Below are 15,813 nucleotides of genomic sequence, written 5' to 3'. Positions count from 1 at the left end.
ATTACCCAACCCCATTTTAGCCTCCTCTAATACTGTACAGCAGGAGTCTTCAAACTTGGCCCTTTTATGACTTGTGGACTTCAACTCCAAGAATTCCTCAGCCAGCATGCCTGGCTGAGGAATTCTGGGAGTTGAAGTCCACAAGTCATAAAAGGGCCAAGTTTGAAGACCCCTGCTGTACAGGTAGCCCTTGACTTACAACCATTCGTTTAGTGATTGTTTGAAGTTACAATGGTACTGAGAAAAGTGATTGATGATTGTTTTTCACACTTACAACTGTTGCATCATCCCCATGGTCACATGATTAAAATTCAGATGGCAGTTGGTTCATATTTATGATGGTTGCAGTGTCCTATGTTCATGTGATCAGCATTTGTAACCTTCCCTGCTGGCATCCAACAAGCAAAGTGAGTGGGGGAAGCTGGATTTCCTTAACAACTGTGTGATTCACTTAAACCTATAGTGATTCACTTAACAACTGCAGCAAGAAAGGTCATAAAATGGGGCAAAATTCATTTAACAACTGTCTCACTTTGCAATGGAAATTTTGGGCTCAATTGTGGTTGTAAGTCAAGCACTACCTGTATTTTGAGTTAACCTTGGAAGCCTATACTTTTTCCTAATCTAATGGATTCTGTAGATCAGGGGTGTTCAAACTTGGCCCTTTTATGACTTGTGGATTTCAGCTCCCAGAATTCTGGGATTTGAAGTCACAAGTCATAAAAGGGCCAAGTTTGAACACCCCTGCTGTAGACAACTTGGATCAACTCAAGGTCCTAGAATTCAATGGGGTTTTAATTCCCCATGAAAGAGGCAGGTTTGCAATGGGGAGAGAAGTTAATTTACTTTTTCAAAAAGCGACCAAACACTTTTCAAAAAGTTTTTGCAAATCATGTGAGCTTCTCCTTCTCCATCTTCTCTCTGAAAACAATGGCCTCTTGACCATATCCCAATCAATGTCTCAGTTCCAAAGTTCAATCTTGGACACTGATATTAAGTTATATCCCCCTCCCCATCTCTCTATATTTCATCCAGTCATCTAAAAACCCATGGTAGTCCCATAATGCCAGTCCCATGAGTAAGCAGCAGCAATTTTCTACCATAAAGCTGTCGAAGGCTTTGAAATATACAAAAAAACATTATGACAATCATTATTAATATAAATTACTGGAAACCTGTCCATTAGTCACATCTGTTCTAAAAGAGAGGTCTTTTTGCCCTCCCCCCCCTAATATTTTGAAATAAATGAGGTCTATAAAACAGGCCATGTGTATATCTTGCAACATCTCCCAAGGAAAAGCTAAGATTGCTTTGTTAAAGCAACAATTCATGGTGGATCTCCCTGGTTTGCAGAAAAGCACACATGTTGGAAAGCTTGGATTATATCCTCCTATGTGTTCTAAAAAGAATGATGGAAACTGTTTTTAGAACACAAATAAAGCAAACCAAGGGGGGAAAAAACCAGTTTCTTCCTAGCTCTAAAAAGCTTTTAAAAGCAAGAGAGAGCTAATGTGCTTCCAGTCTTTCCATGACACTTTACCTTTCAAATAATAGCCATTTGTCATTTTAATTTACTTACAAGATAACAGCTGAAGAGAGCTTAGTAGAGCCCCATATCTATGACTTTTAAAGGGCATCTAATGAACATCTACTCTGCTCATCTTTTGAAATGTCCTATTTGTATGTTGCACTGTTTGTTGAGACAGGCTATCCATTAAAGAAAGAAGCATCCATCATTATGAATTTGCTACATAAATCGGGTGTTATTGTCTTATCCTTTCCCAGAAAAAGAGGCATATTTTAACAGGCAATAATAAGAAAAAAAATCGCCTATCTCCATGCCTTGGATGAATCATTTTGAATTTGTTATATATGCAGAACTTAAGAGATTCACTGACAAAGCTAAAGATCAACGTGTTTACCCAAAATGCAATTAGTGTCAGTTTTTGAAAAAGTGAGATGGGTTTAGTTTAGCCCAGCTATCAGAAACTAGCAATTTTGTGTGTCCTAGTTATAGTTGGAAACTAGGCAAACTGGTGCTGGAGAAGACTCCTGCTAGTCCCCTGGACTGCAAGGTGACCAAACCAGTCAGTCCTAGAGGAGATCAAACCTTACTGCTCTTTAGAAGGCCAGATCCTGAAGTTGAAACTCAAGTACTTTGGCCACCTAATGAGAAGGAAGGACTCACTAGAGAAGAGCCTCATGCTGGGAAAGATTGAGGGCAATAGAAGAAGGGGACGACAGAGAATGAGGTAGCTTGATGGAGTCACTGAAGCAGTAGGCATGAGCTTAAATGGACTCCAGAAGATGGTAGAGGACGGGAAGTCCTGGAGGAAGATTGTCCATGGGGTCGCGATGGGTCAGACTAGCAACTAACAACAACAAGGCAAAGTGTGTCCCGTGGGGTCACCATTCCAGAGATATTTTCTTACCTAAACAGAGAAACAGGATGACCATGGGTGAATAAAAGAGCAGTGAAAGTTGATTGACTTTTGATTTCCTGTTAGCTTCCTTCTGGGAAGCTAGTGAGGAACAACTGGAAATTCTTCCTTCCTTCCTTCCTTCCTTCCTTCCTTCCTTCCTTCCTTCCTTCCTTCCTTCCTTCCTTCCTTCCTTCCTTCTCTTTCTTTCCTGACATAACAGAGAAACATAAACAAGTAGTTGAAAATAGTTGGCCTTTGTTTCCTCTGAGATGTTTTTCAAATTCCCAATTTACTCTCCCCCTGAACTGGTATATGCTGATGGACCCCACCTAGGGATGACTCCTGACCCTATTGTGCCTAATTAGCCAAGATTAACTAGTTCTTGTCACCTATCTGGGCCCCTTTTATGACGCTACTCTTAACAAAAAATGGGGATCTTTATAATATAAATTATGCAGATGTTCATCCAATCAGATTTCCCCCATTCTTTCTGACAGGGTTACTTCTGTGTCTATGTGGTAAAGAAGAGTATGTGGTTTCAGCTGTTTACTTCAAAATAACTAGCATTTGGGAAGGAGTAGATTGTGTTGGCTTTAGCCTTAGATCTTTTAGCCTGTCCTTAAAAGATATTGTCTCCTGTTCCCATCAACAAACCAGGTGCTTGTTGATACCACTCACAGCCAGGTAGACAGGGCATGTGCCAATCCTTGCTTAATGGTCTGGCTTAATGAAAAGAAGGACTAGGAGTGACATGATAGCAGTGTTCCAATAACTCAGGAGTTGCCACGAAGAAGAGGGGGTTAACCTATTCTCCAAAACACCTGAAGGGAAGACAAGAAGCAATGGATGGAAACTAATCAAGGAGAGAACCAATTAGAACTAAGAGAAATTTCCTGACAGTTAGAACATTTAATCAATGGAATGGTTTGCCTTCAGAAGCTGTCGGTGTTCCATCACTAGAGGTTTTTAAGAAGAGACTGGACAACCCCATTTGTCTGACATGGTATGGGATCTCCTGCTCGAGCAGGGGTTTGGACTAAGAAGATCTCCAAGGTCCCTTACAACTCTGTTATTTTGTTATCGATCTATGATTTGTCCTCATATCTATGTCTGTCTGTCTGTCTGTCTGAATAAAATTTCAAGGAGATCTTATTCTCTGTCCACATATTCAAAATCAGGGTTAAGGTGTATATTTCAACTAATGGCGTATTTGTTTGTTTGTTTATTAACTAGTTTGGGTAATGAAACATCTAGAAGAAAATAACCAAGCTCAGAGAGCATTCATTCATTCAGCCATGTATCTAATGAAAGTGACTCTGGGCAGTTTACAACAACATGGTTTACTTTCTGTTTTGCTTCTCTCCATACCAAATTCACAGTGCCCTTCTAATAAAGAAAGAACAAGCTGCATATCAAATCATGTTTCTTGTATACAGAGCCTATGGCCCTGCCTCCAAAGGAGACATCTGTACATATGTGATTCCTGACACAGGTTTCCTTTGGGTGAACTAAGCTTAGTTTTGGCTTGCTGCATGTATAATATAACTAAGTACCTAATGGCTAACTCAGTGGAACATGCTCGTTTCCAAATATTTGCAATACTGAAGAGATCTCTGCTGCAAAGCTCCCTGTGGCCTTATTCCAAATGCATACCAGATGTTCATGGTTTATAACAATGAATTCCTCCCTATTGTTGCCTTATTCCACAGAACTAGGCCAGTGGAGGTCCTGTCTGTGGAACATTTCTATTCTCAATCCATGTAGCTTCCAAAGTTTTTAGAGAGACCTCGCCTGATTAATTAGTAAAGTAAATCCTGAAAGCCACCCATTTCAGTTAGATTTAACAGACGTGGCTGAAGGAAGGTCATCCAGACAAAATGTTCATGGCCTAATCACTCATCCACACTGCCATCTTGAATGTAATAAGGTAAAATATTTCTAGGACTATCAGAATAGCCAGAGGGACATTCCAGCATATGTTCGGTGTGTGTTATGTTTAATTAGCATGTACGTTTCTAAAAGATTTCACAGTGCTGACATCCTGGATTCTTCTTTAAACAAATGTTTTAAGACAATAGTTTAGTTGCAAAATATGGATCTGGGGTCCAGTATCTTTTGTCAGTGAATTCTTAATAGAACTGTAGTAGTCTAATTGCAGCTTCTGTAGTTTTTGACTGTGAGTGATGCAATATCCAATTCGGTCACTGTGCATATATACTTTTAGCCACTTAAGACAGAACGTTGCCCAGCGTATACCATCATGGAGGTAGTCTATACTCCATAGACCTTATTATGGTGATTTTATTATGGTTTTATCTTAATTTAACATATCTCCTATATTGCATTGTCCACATATCTTACATACATACAAACATATTCTTTAAAACACTTTATTTAAGCTAACTTTATATATCACTGATTGCATGCATGACCTCTGTAGATGCCATACACTAAATAAACAAAGGACAATAGTTGGTTCTATGAGATGCCCTTTTCATTCCTCATAGTGTGCACATTTCAATACCAATCTCAGGTTGGATTTGCCGAAAAAAAACTTAGCCAGATCACTTAGAATCCTATTTCCTATAATTTGGTTAGTTGCTTGTTTGGTTTGAACTTGGTTGTTTAAACTAAGGAAGTTTTAATGGCTTGATGAATTCTGTATCACCCGACCGATTTGAATAGCTTGTAGTTGTATGTATTGTGTATATCCTGAAATAAGGATAATTCTTTAACGCATCTGAACATCTAGTGTACATTCAGCCTCTGAGAGAATAAGAATTAAAAAAAAGATCGTAAGATTCAGAGGAAATGACATATAACTTTCTTTCAAAGAATAGCAAATTAAATTGGATGTAAAAAATAATCTCTTTTTTTTAAAGGCTGATAATTAAATTTAGAAAATAATCATGTATTGTAATTCCAGATATGGCCTGGACTGAGGTTTGGGGTGGGGGCTGGTTAACATAAGGCCTTAATATATTAGTTATTGTTAAATAAGGATAGAATGTTTCAATAAATGTAAACTTTTAATTGTTCATTCTGATTTATGATTTGCATAGTACACCCTCCTCTTTCGCTTTTTCCCACATCAACAACCTTGCAGGTTGTTGGAAAGCCATTGGCTGGAACATTGGTTAAGAGAAATAAAGAACTCTGTAGAGCAGGGGGGTCAAACTACCAGCCCCACGGGCCGGTTGCATCATACGGATGCCACACTCACTCCAGCTCCGGCAGTGTGAAAAAAGTCATGATATGTAGTGACACATCACGTCACATGGCAAGTTTGACACCCGTGCTCTAGAGGCCTGCTTTGCCTTGACCACCTGGGTCATAACAGGTCTTCTGCTTTCTAGCCTGGTATCTTAACCACTAGAGCAGGGGTAGGCAACCTTGGCTCTTTTATGACTTGTGGATTTCAACTCCCAGAATTCCTGAGCCAGCATGGCTCAGCTTGGAAAGTTCTCCCTTTCCTCTCAGCATGGTTGGCTCAGGAATTCTGGGAGTTGAAGTCCATGAGTCATAAAAGAGCCAAGGTTGCCTACCCCTGCACTAGAGCAAACTGGAGGTAGCTTCAGGGGCTGTTTGAAGTTATGATGGAACTCCTTGGGGGTACCCAGTTCCAACAACCACCTCCCCCCACTCACACACAGTGGCATGACCACAATTGGCCCACATTTACAGATGTTTGCAAAGTCCCACAGTCCATGAGCGCATTTTAAGACAGTTTTGCTGAAAACCAGCATTAATTTTTAGCAAAACCAGCCACTTCAAGCGATTATTCATTTAATGACCATGGCATTAGCTTAACAATCTCAATGGCCACTTTATGACCACCTCATTTATTTAACAACTGTCACAAAATGGTCATAAAATTGGGTCAGTCACATGGGTGACCAGTTTTACGACTATCATGATTTACAACCATAATTGGCAGGCTCCATTATGGTTTGTAATTTGAGGATTACCTATACTCTTGATTGTTTAGGTATGTGGAAAAACACCATCATTCTAAAAGTCTCTTCTCCTTTGGAAAAAAATTGAAAAGCAATTTTTTTTGTTGCTGTTGTTGAATTAGATGATGTTTGGTAAGGAGGAAATGCAGAAGAATTTCCATGCTTGGCACAATTGAATGACATCTGGAAAACTGGAAATCTGTTTGGAACTGAATTAGCTGGTGATTTCTGATTAAGCGTCCTGAACACAATCCTAACTCAAAGAATTTAAGTTTTCTCAGCAAGGAACCTTAAACAAAAGTACATTTTTAAGATACTTTGGTTTTTCTTTCACAATAAAGTATGTCCCCATTTTAACTAAAGACTTAGAAACCAATTCTAGTCAAATCGGAGAAAGATTGCAGAAGATTAAAGGCGTACATTCAGGGGTGTAAAAGAAATTCATCATAGATTCATTTTGCCTCAGAATGCTGTGATTTGCTAAACAAATACTGACTCACCATGGGTGACAGCCTTGATCTATTGCCATTTGTCATTTGTGGCTAGAAAAAATTGTCAAAATAAGTACACATTTCTAGAAGAAAAAGGCTGATGGACCCAAGTTAGAAAGAAATGGAGAGAACATAAGGGAACCTGAGTAAAAATGAGAACAAATAAATTAGGGAAAGCTGCACAAAAGAAAGGTAAGAATTTTCTATTATTCTATTATAATTTCTATTATCTTACATCTGGCATAATGGTTTTAAGTTACAAGAAGATAGATTCCAGTTTAATTTTAGGAAAAGCTTTCCAATAATAAGGGTGGTTGAAACAAATAGGCTTGACCCCAGTAAAAATTCATCTGCTATCAATATGTCTAGCTTTAATACAGATAGTCCTCAAATTACAACCATTTGCTTATTGACCAAAGTTACAATGGCACTATAAAAAGGTGATTTATGATCTTGTTTCACACAGCTGTTGCAGCATCCTATGATCATGTAATCAAAATTCAGGTGCTTGGCAACTGGCATGTATTTGTGATGATCTCAGTCTTCTGGGGTCATGTTATCACCTTTTGTGACCTTCAATGGGGAAGCCACATTTACTAACTTAAGAACTGCAATGATTCACTTAACAACTGTGTCAAGAAAGGTCATAAAATGGAGCAAAATTCACTTAACAACTGACTTGCTTAGCAACAGAAATTCTGGGCTCAATTGTGGTCATAGGTTGAGGACTACTTGTATCTTCAGAAGAGGTTCTCCTGAAGGTGTTTCTGCCATCAGAGTTTGTTTCTTGGGCACACAAAAGAAAGCTTTGTCCTACTTTGTTTCCAGACTGTAATCTGCTCTTTCTCAAGAGTTGTATTTAGCTTCCATTTTCCTTTTTCTCTGAACATTAGTTTATTCAGAAAGGTGGGATACTAATCAAGCTAAATAAATATATCCAGTCCTCAAACCGGTTATTTTGAACATTAATGGGGTACACAAAACAAGATGTGTTCAAACAGAAACTAGAAAATGTCTGTGGAGATTCTCAATCATCCAGGCCATGGTTGTCCCAAAAGTGCTTTTTTCAAAAGGCAAAATAAACTTTGTTTTTCCTTGAAGACTTTTTGCTTCTCATCCAAGAAGCTTCTTCAGTTCTGGAAGCTTCTTGGATGAGAAGCAAAGCCTTTTGAAAAAAACACTTTGGGAGAAACTAGAGAACCATCATGCACAAAAATTTTAATTTGGATTTCTGCCTTGAGCAAGCACTTGGAGTCAGTGATCTCTTCCGATTCTGTTATCTGAAGTGGCTTCCAATGTAATGCATAATGATTTTCCTTTTTTGGTTTCTGGAAAATTAGCAGCCCCACCTGAATTTAATATTATTTGGATACAAAAAAAATAAATGAAAAGAAACATGCAACCTGCCTCCAGAGTCATCTCTATTTCCATGAATGCCTCTAAGCCTTCTATATAAAACAGAAACAAATCTTAGAAAATAATAAAAAAAAGGAAATTGTGGCCCAGTTATTTGACTTGGTTGAGAAAAAAAACTAAGAGAAAATATAAAAGCAAAGTCTGCTTGTAGAGAGGCCTGAGGGGGCCTAGAGGGACAGGTAAGGAACAACTTTAGCAATTTGTCTTCTGATAAATGGGTATTTTCTAATGGATAAATCTGTCCTCTAGGCATTCGGTGAAAATGCCCAGGAATGCCAATGTTCTCAGAAATCCAAACATACCAATTAGTGCCCCCATCTCAAAAAATGGACCTCCTGGTTTTAGAAAACCTTGCTTATAAATGAATGCATAAATATTAAATGAGCAAATATTAGGATAGTTATGTAAACTGTATTAAAATGCATAAAACATGGTAAAATATGTATAAACTCTATATGAAATAGATTTTCCAAGTAACCTTTTACAAAGTTCACTGGGAAATAAACACATGTTTATCTTTTTATTGTTGTGCATCCAGCACAGTCCTAATTTTACTGTTACCCTACTTTTATAACAACGAGTTAAAGATAAAAAGTGTTGCTGGACCAGTATTAAAAGATATAAAAATATGCAGAAATTATCCTTTCTTCATTTCTATGAAGAATGCTACCTTTAAGTTAATGCTGCCTTTCAGCTATACATTTTTTTTTTACCCTCATGTTTAGACATCAGGCTTTTCAGTTTTGACAAAATGTCCACTGATATATGCAGGACTTGCTACATTTGGACTATGCATTTCTAGGAATTCCAAATATACAGTTTGCAGATACTTTTTCTAGGAACATGAGAGTGTTCCCAGAACACAAAATTGTTTAGATTTTCCTCTTTCTTTTCTTTTCTTTCTTTTTTTTTTTTTGGGTGGCTGAGAACAAAAATGTGTAACGCTAGCTCTAAACCAGGCTTAATATGCTTTAAAAAACAGAATCTCCAACATTCCCCATCAAACATTCAGGGAAAAGCCTGATGTCCTACCTCGCTCACTACAGGTTTGGCCTCCCTCCCATTTTATATGAACTATCTCTTCACTTGTTAAAAAGTTCTCCCGGTTAAGAACTGGCTCTATTTGAACCCAAATACAGCCAGTTGAGTGTAGTGGTTAACATATCAGGTTAGAAACTAGAAGATTGTGAGTTCTGGTCCCATTTTAGGCATTAAATCAGCTAAATGACCTTGGGCCTGTCACTCTCTCTGGCCCTAGGAAGAGGAGCAATGGCACACATCACTTCTGAAATTCTTGCAAAGAAAACCACAGGGATTTCTACAAACAATTGCCAGGAGTTGGCATTGATTTGAAGACATGCGCATATACATATATACAGACACACACATACACAACTGAATCCAAATAACCAGAGTGTATCTTATCAGAATCTTGATTTAATCCATTTTTTCTCCAAAAAGAGGACAACAAAATTAACTACCATGATTTTAATTGAATACAGTGAACTCTTGATTTTGATATTATGCAATCTTATGTAATGAGCTTACATTGTTTGTGGTTAAGTCTTCTTGACTGCCACCCACCCATTCACATTTAGTCAAACCGTCCCAACAAATTAGCATCCAGAGTAGAATCCATGTTGCTTGATGAGCTTGTGTATTGTAGAAATTCCCCAACATGAGCAAATATTAACGTGCTTGCAGAATGAATCATACCATGCCCTTGTTTAATTCATAAGTGTTGAAAGCAACACTTGAAAGCTATAAAATCTGATCAAAGACGATAGAATACAAATCACTCAATAGTCGGTATTTTGCAAAATGACAAGTCAGCACGTTGATATGAAAATGTGTGTGGAATTAATGGGCTAACTCAGGAGTAGGCATCTTTCCAGAAACTAGAGAATTATGACTTCCAGCATCCATCATCACTGGCCATGGTTCCTAAATTTAATGAGAATCATATCCCTCTGAACCATCCCTTTCTTTTCATGCTCAGATGGAATTCACACACAATTCGAAGTTGATCTATAACTCAGGTAGGATTCATGCCTTGAGACCAATGGAAATTTTCCTTCTGAGTTGAATCCCATCCTCTCTAGTGATTCCAGTCTTGATAACCATGTTCCTGATTTCTATATAAATAACAAATAACAACAAAAAACTCTGGATCCCGCAACAGAGATGTGCATTGGACTCCAAGAAATAATAATAATAATAATAACCCCCAGTGAGGCACTACCTTGACGTGGTTGTGGGGCTTGTATACTCTGAGGAAGATGAGAGCTATGCCAGAGGTTCAACCATACTGGACAGGTCTCATCAGAGGAGTCAGACAAAGAGTGTCTCTCCCATAAAAAATATGGTGAGACGTAAATTACAGAATGCCATACCAGCTCGGATGTCGCCCGGGTTAACAAGGTCCGCACTAGATATTGGAGTTCCTGGATATCTGGTGAAAAATGGGTTACAGGACTCAGGACTGTTGGCTGAGCAACCAGGGCCAGCAGCTGCAGAACTACTGGAAGAAAAGGTGTTTACCCGTCGCAGATACACAGTGATGAAAACAAAGAAATAATGATCTGTTACTACAGATCAAGTCCAACAAGAAGAGGATATCTAAAACAAATGCACCAGTTCTGGAAAGAACAACATCCAGAATCAGAAATAACAGAACAGAGACTAGCAGATCAACGCCGATTTATAATACGAAATAAAGTATTCACAGAAACAGAATTGGACGAACTGCAAAGGTTTACCCAGGGCAAAGAAATCAAAGCCTTACCAGAAGTAATTCAGAATGTAGAGGCAAACCAGGGGGAGTTGGCAGTGAAGGAATCCAGCAGAGATATACAACTGTTCTCATTTGGAAACCAGGCACCTCTACCTCAGGAAGAACAAAACCCTCTAACTAAAGAAATAAAAGAATTGAAACAAAGAATAACTGAGCATCTAGAACAGCACAAAAACAACAGAATAAGGCTCCTGCATTGAAGCTTGTTCCAAAGAAACAGCTAGCACAAGCATTAAAAGATGCAAATACTGCAATATCAAGTATAAGCACCAATTCACTGCAAGAAACAAACCAACTAATGTACAGCACAGCTGCAGTTATAACAGAATACCTGGGATGCAAAATCAACAAAGAAGAAAAACAAACAAACAGTGCACCAGAAAAATGGAAGGTTAGACTAGAAAATAAGATCAGCAAGTTAAGATCACATGCAAGCAAGCTAGAACAGATGAAAGAAAAGAAGCTGAAGAACAAGAAGACCAAAGAATACTTAATCAAGAAATACCACTTAGAAACAAGGAAGATCAAGGAAGCACTGGAAATAATAAAGCAACAAATAACAGCTATAGCCAGGAAAATCAGTAGATATGAAGCTCGAATTGCAAACTATAGGCAGAACCTCCAATTTCAATCCAATCAGAAACGTTTCTACCAATCCATCAATGGAGAAACTGCAAGGAATCAGTCAGTACCTGACAAGGAAGAAACAGTGCAGTTCTGGAAGCAGATATGGGATAACCCAAAGAAATACAACAAGGATGCGGCTTGGTTAAAAGAGGTGGATGCAAATAAAACAGAAGTTGAAATGAAAGAACTAGTAATAACAACAAAAATGGTAGAAAAAAGAGCAAGGAAAATCAAAAATTGGTCAGCACCAGGTGAAGATGAACTGCATGGGTTTTGGTTGAAACATCTAACTGTTATACACCCACTCATTGCCAAGCAGTTCAACAATATACTACAAGGAGGAGAAATTGAAAAGTGGCTAACAACTGGGAAAACCTACCTAATAATGAAAAATCCAGCAAAAGGGGCAACACCAGGCAACTACAGGCCAATTACCTGTTTACCAACAACTTTCAAATTACTAACTGGTGTGGTAGCTGATGCAGTACAACAGCATCTAGTTGAAAACAATCTCTTTCCACCTGAGCAGAAAGGAAACTGCCCCAATAGCAGAGGAACAAAAGATCAACTCCTAATAGACAAAATGATCTTGGAAAACTGCAAGAGAAGGAAGACCAACCTGAATGTGGCATGGATTGACTACAAAAAGACATTTGACTCTCTGCCACATGACTGGATAATCAAGTGCCTAGAAATAACAGGAGTCAGTAGAAACATCAGAAAATTTGTGCAAAGATCGATGGCACAATGGAAGACACAGTTGCAGATCAATGGTGAGAGACTGGGAGAGGTTAATATCAAGAGAGGAATATTTCAAGGAGATTCATTGTCACCATTACTATTTGTTATTGCACTGTTTCCTCTGTCAACAATACTGAATAACTCAGGACATGGCTATCAAACATCAAAAACATCTACCAGACTATCCCACCTCCTTTACATGGATGATCTGAAGCTGTATGGAAAAACATCATCTGAAATAGAATCGCTGCTCAACACTGTCCGTATATATAGCCAAGATATTGTTATGGAGTTTGGCTTGGACAAATGTGCCACACTTACTATCAAACAAGGAAAAATAGTGAAAACTGAAGGAATCAAGATGCCCCACGAAAATAACATTAAGAGTCTGGATGAGGAAGATTACTACAAATACTTGGGTATCCTTCAAGCTGACAACATCAAGCACACTGAAGTCAAGAAAAAGATTAGAGGTGAATACATCAAGAGAGTGAAGAAGATCTTAAAGTCCAAACTCAATGGAGGAAATACCATAAAGGCAATCAACACCTGGGCAATCCCAGTCATTAGGTACACAGCTGGAATAGTGGACTGGACTCAAGCAGAACTAAAAGCAATGGATAGGAAGACCAGAAAAATAATGACAATGAATCATGCCCTTCATCCACGCAGTGACATTGACAGACTTTATCTACCAAGGCAAATAGGTGGGCGTGGAATGCTACAAGTACATAGATGGTTGAAGAAGAAAAAATGGCTTTGGAAGAATATCTGAAGAACAATGATGAAGATGCACTGAAATTAGTATATCAGGAAGGCTTACTGACTACTGGAGAGACCAAACTGGCCTACAAGAAAGACCAAATGAAGAACAGAATAGAGGCATGGGAAGACAAAGCACTACATGGCCAATACATAAAAAAATAGCTGGGAAAGCAGATAATAACAAACCTGGCAATGGCTAAGAGCAGGAAAATTGAAGAAAGAGACCGAGGGACTAATTCTGGCTGCACAAGACCAAGCCTTAAGGACAAATGCATACAAAGTCAAAATTGAGAAGACAGCAACAGACAGTAAGTGCCGCCTATGCAAAGAAGCTGAAGAAACAGTGGACCACTTGGTAAGCTGTTGCAAGAAGATTGCACAGACTGACTACAAGCAGCGGCATGACAAAGTAGCAACAATGGTGCATTGGAAGATCTGCAAAAAATATCATTTGCCTGTAAGCAAAAACTGGTGGGATCATAAAATAGAGAAAGTCATAGAAAATGATAAAATTAAACTGCTCTGGGACTTCAGAATTCAAACAGACAAGCACCTGCAACATAACACCCCAGACTTAACAATTGTCGATAAGAAAGACAAAAAAGTCTGGATAGTGGACGTGGCAGTGCCTGGAGACAGCAGAATAGAAGAGAAAGAACTGGAGAAGATAACAAAATACAAAGACCTACAAATAGAAATAGAAAGACTGTGGCAAAAGCAAGCAAGGGTAGTACCAATAGTCATAGGCTCCTTGGGTGCAATCCCAAAACAACTGGAGCACCACTTGAACACCATTGGCATTGACAAATTTGCTATTAGTCAATTGCAAAAGGCGGCCTTACTAGGAACTGCTTCCATCCTGCGACGATACCTGTAATACCATCAAACATCCACATCTGCCTATCCCAGGTCCTGGGTAAGGACTCGATAGGTAGACAAAATGCCAAATCCAGTCTGAACATCTGGCTGACTGTGCGATGATCCATAATAATAATAATAAACAGAATAGATGAGAAAGAACTGGAGAAGATAACAAAATACAAAGACCTACAAATAGAAATAGAAAGACTGTGGCAAAAGCAAGCAAGAGTAGTACAAATAGTAATAGGCTCCTTGGGTGCAATCCCAAAACAACTGGAGCATCACTTGAACACCATTGGCATTGACAAATTCGCTATTAGTCAATTGCAAAAGGCGGCCTTACTAGGAACTGCTTCCATCCTGCGACGATATCTGTAATACCATTAAACATCCACATCTGCCTATCCCAGGTCCTGCGTAAGGACTTGATAGGTAGACAAAATGCCAAATCCAGTCTGAACATCTGTCTGACTGTGTGATGATCCATAATAATAATAGTAAAGTTGGAAGGGACCTTGGAGGTCATCTAGTCCAACCCCCTGCTCAGGCAGGAAACCCTATACCATTTCAGACAAATGGCTGTCCAGTCTCTTCTTAAAAACTTCTAGTGTTGGAGCATTCACCGCTTCTGGAGGCAGCTTGTTCCACTGGTTAATTGTTCTAACTGTCAGGAAGTTTCTCCTTAGTTCTAGGTTGCTTCTTGTCCTGTCTTCAGGCGCTTTGAAAGATAGCTTGACTCCCTTTTCTCTGTGGCAGCCCCTGAGATATTGGAACATGGCTATCATGTCCTCCCTCATCCTTCTCTTCATTAAACTAGACATACCCAATTCCAGCAGCCTCTCAAAGCAGAACTTGGAAATATGGAAAGATTATATAATAAAGCAAGGATCTGGATCTGGATCTTTCTAAAGTTTCAGCTGCAAAGAAATGTCTGCAAAAAGTAGCTTTTCTGTTTTCAATTTCTCCTGTATGGAAAATGAAAATATAAGACAGAAGAGAACAACATAACTGACAGGTCAATCCCTGTCTAGAAGAATGGGTATTGCACTTTCAAGCTTCCAAGATTCTGTAAATGTAGGTTTACAATAAAGTAGAATTTTTTTTCCTCTGGTTGGGATTCCTATCCCAATTGCATTAATCTTGAAACTCTGCAATTACAAATCATCCCCCCCCCCAACCTTTACAGTCCAAGAAAGTAGACAGGATGTCCGTCTTCTGAGTTTTTTTCCTATCCCATTATCTAGTTGTAAGCTATGCTGTCCCTTATCTGACTGTTCTCTATGACCAGTCTCACAAAGTCTTTCCTTTTTTTGTGTATAAGATTTTATTAATTTTTTTTCATACATACAATAATAATTTTTCAGCCAACGTGCTGAGTTTAAATTCGCTAATGCATATTTAATTCCCAATCCTTTATTCTCTCCTCTAGCCATTGATAAAATAAGTCCCAAGTTTAACAATATTCTGTTTCTTCTTTTTCTTTCAGTCTCATAGTCAATCTGTCCATCTCTGCGCATTCTAGTATTTTTTTAATTATTTCTTCATCTGATGGCATTCCTTCATTTTTTCCAATATTCTTCAAATATGATTCTTGCCGCTGTTGCTCACAAAGTCTTTCCTATATACCATCATATTAATCATCTCTCAACCCTAACCAATCTCAAAGCATTGTTGTAAGCCACTTTGATCAGGAGAAAAAGCAAGATATAAATGTAACACCTACTTCCAAAATACAGGTC

This window comes from Crotalus tigris, unplaced genomic scaffold (genome assembly GCF_016545835.1).
Source record: "Crotalus tigris isolate CLP2741 ecotype Arizona unplaced genomic scaffold, ASM1654583v1 scf7180000018690.2240587, whole genome shotgun sequence".
Taxonomy (NCBI): Eukaryota; Metazoa; Chordata; class Lepidosauria; order Squamata; family Viperidae; genus Crotalus; species Crotalus tigris.
The sequence above is the reverse complement of the archived record's forward strand: the minus strand, read 5'-3'. Positions refer to the sequence as shown.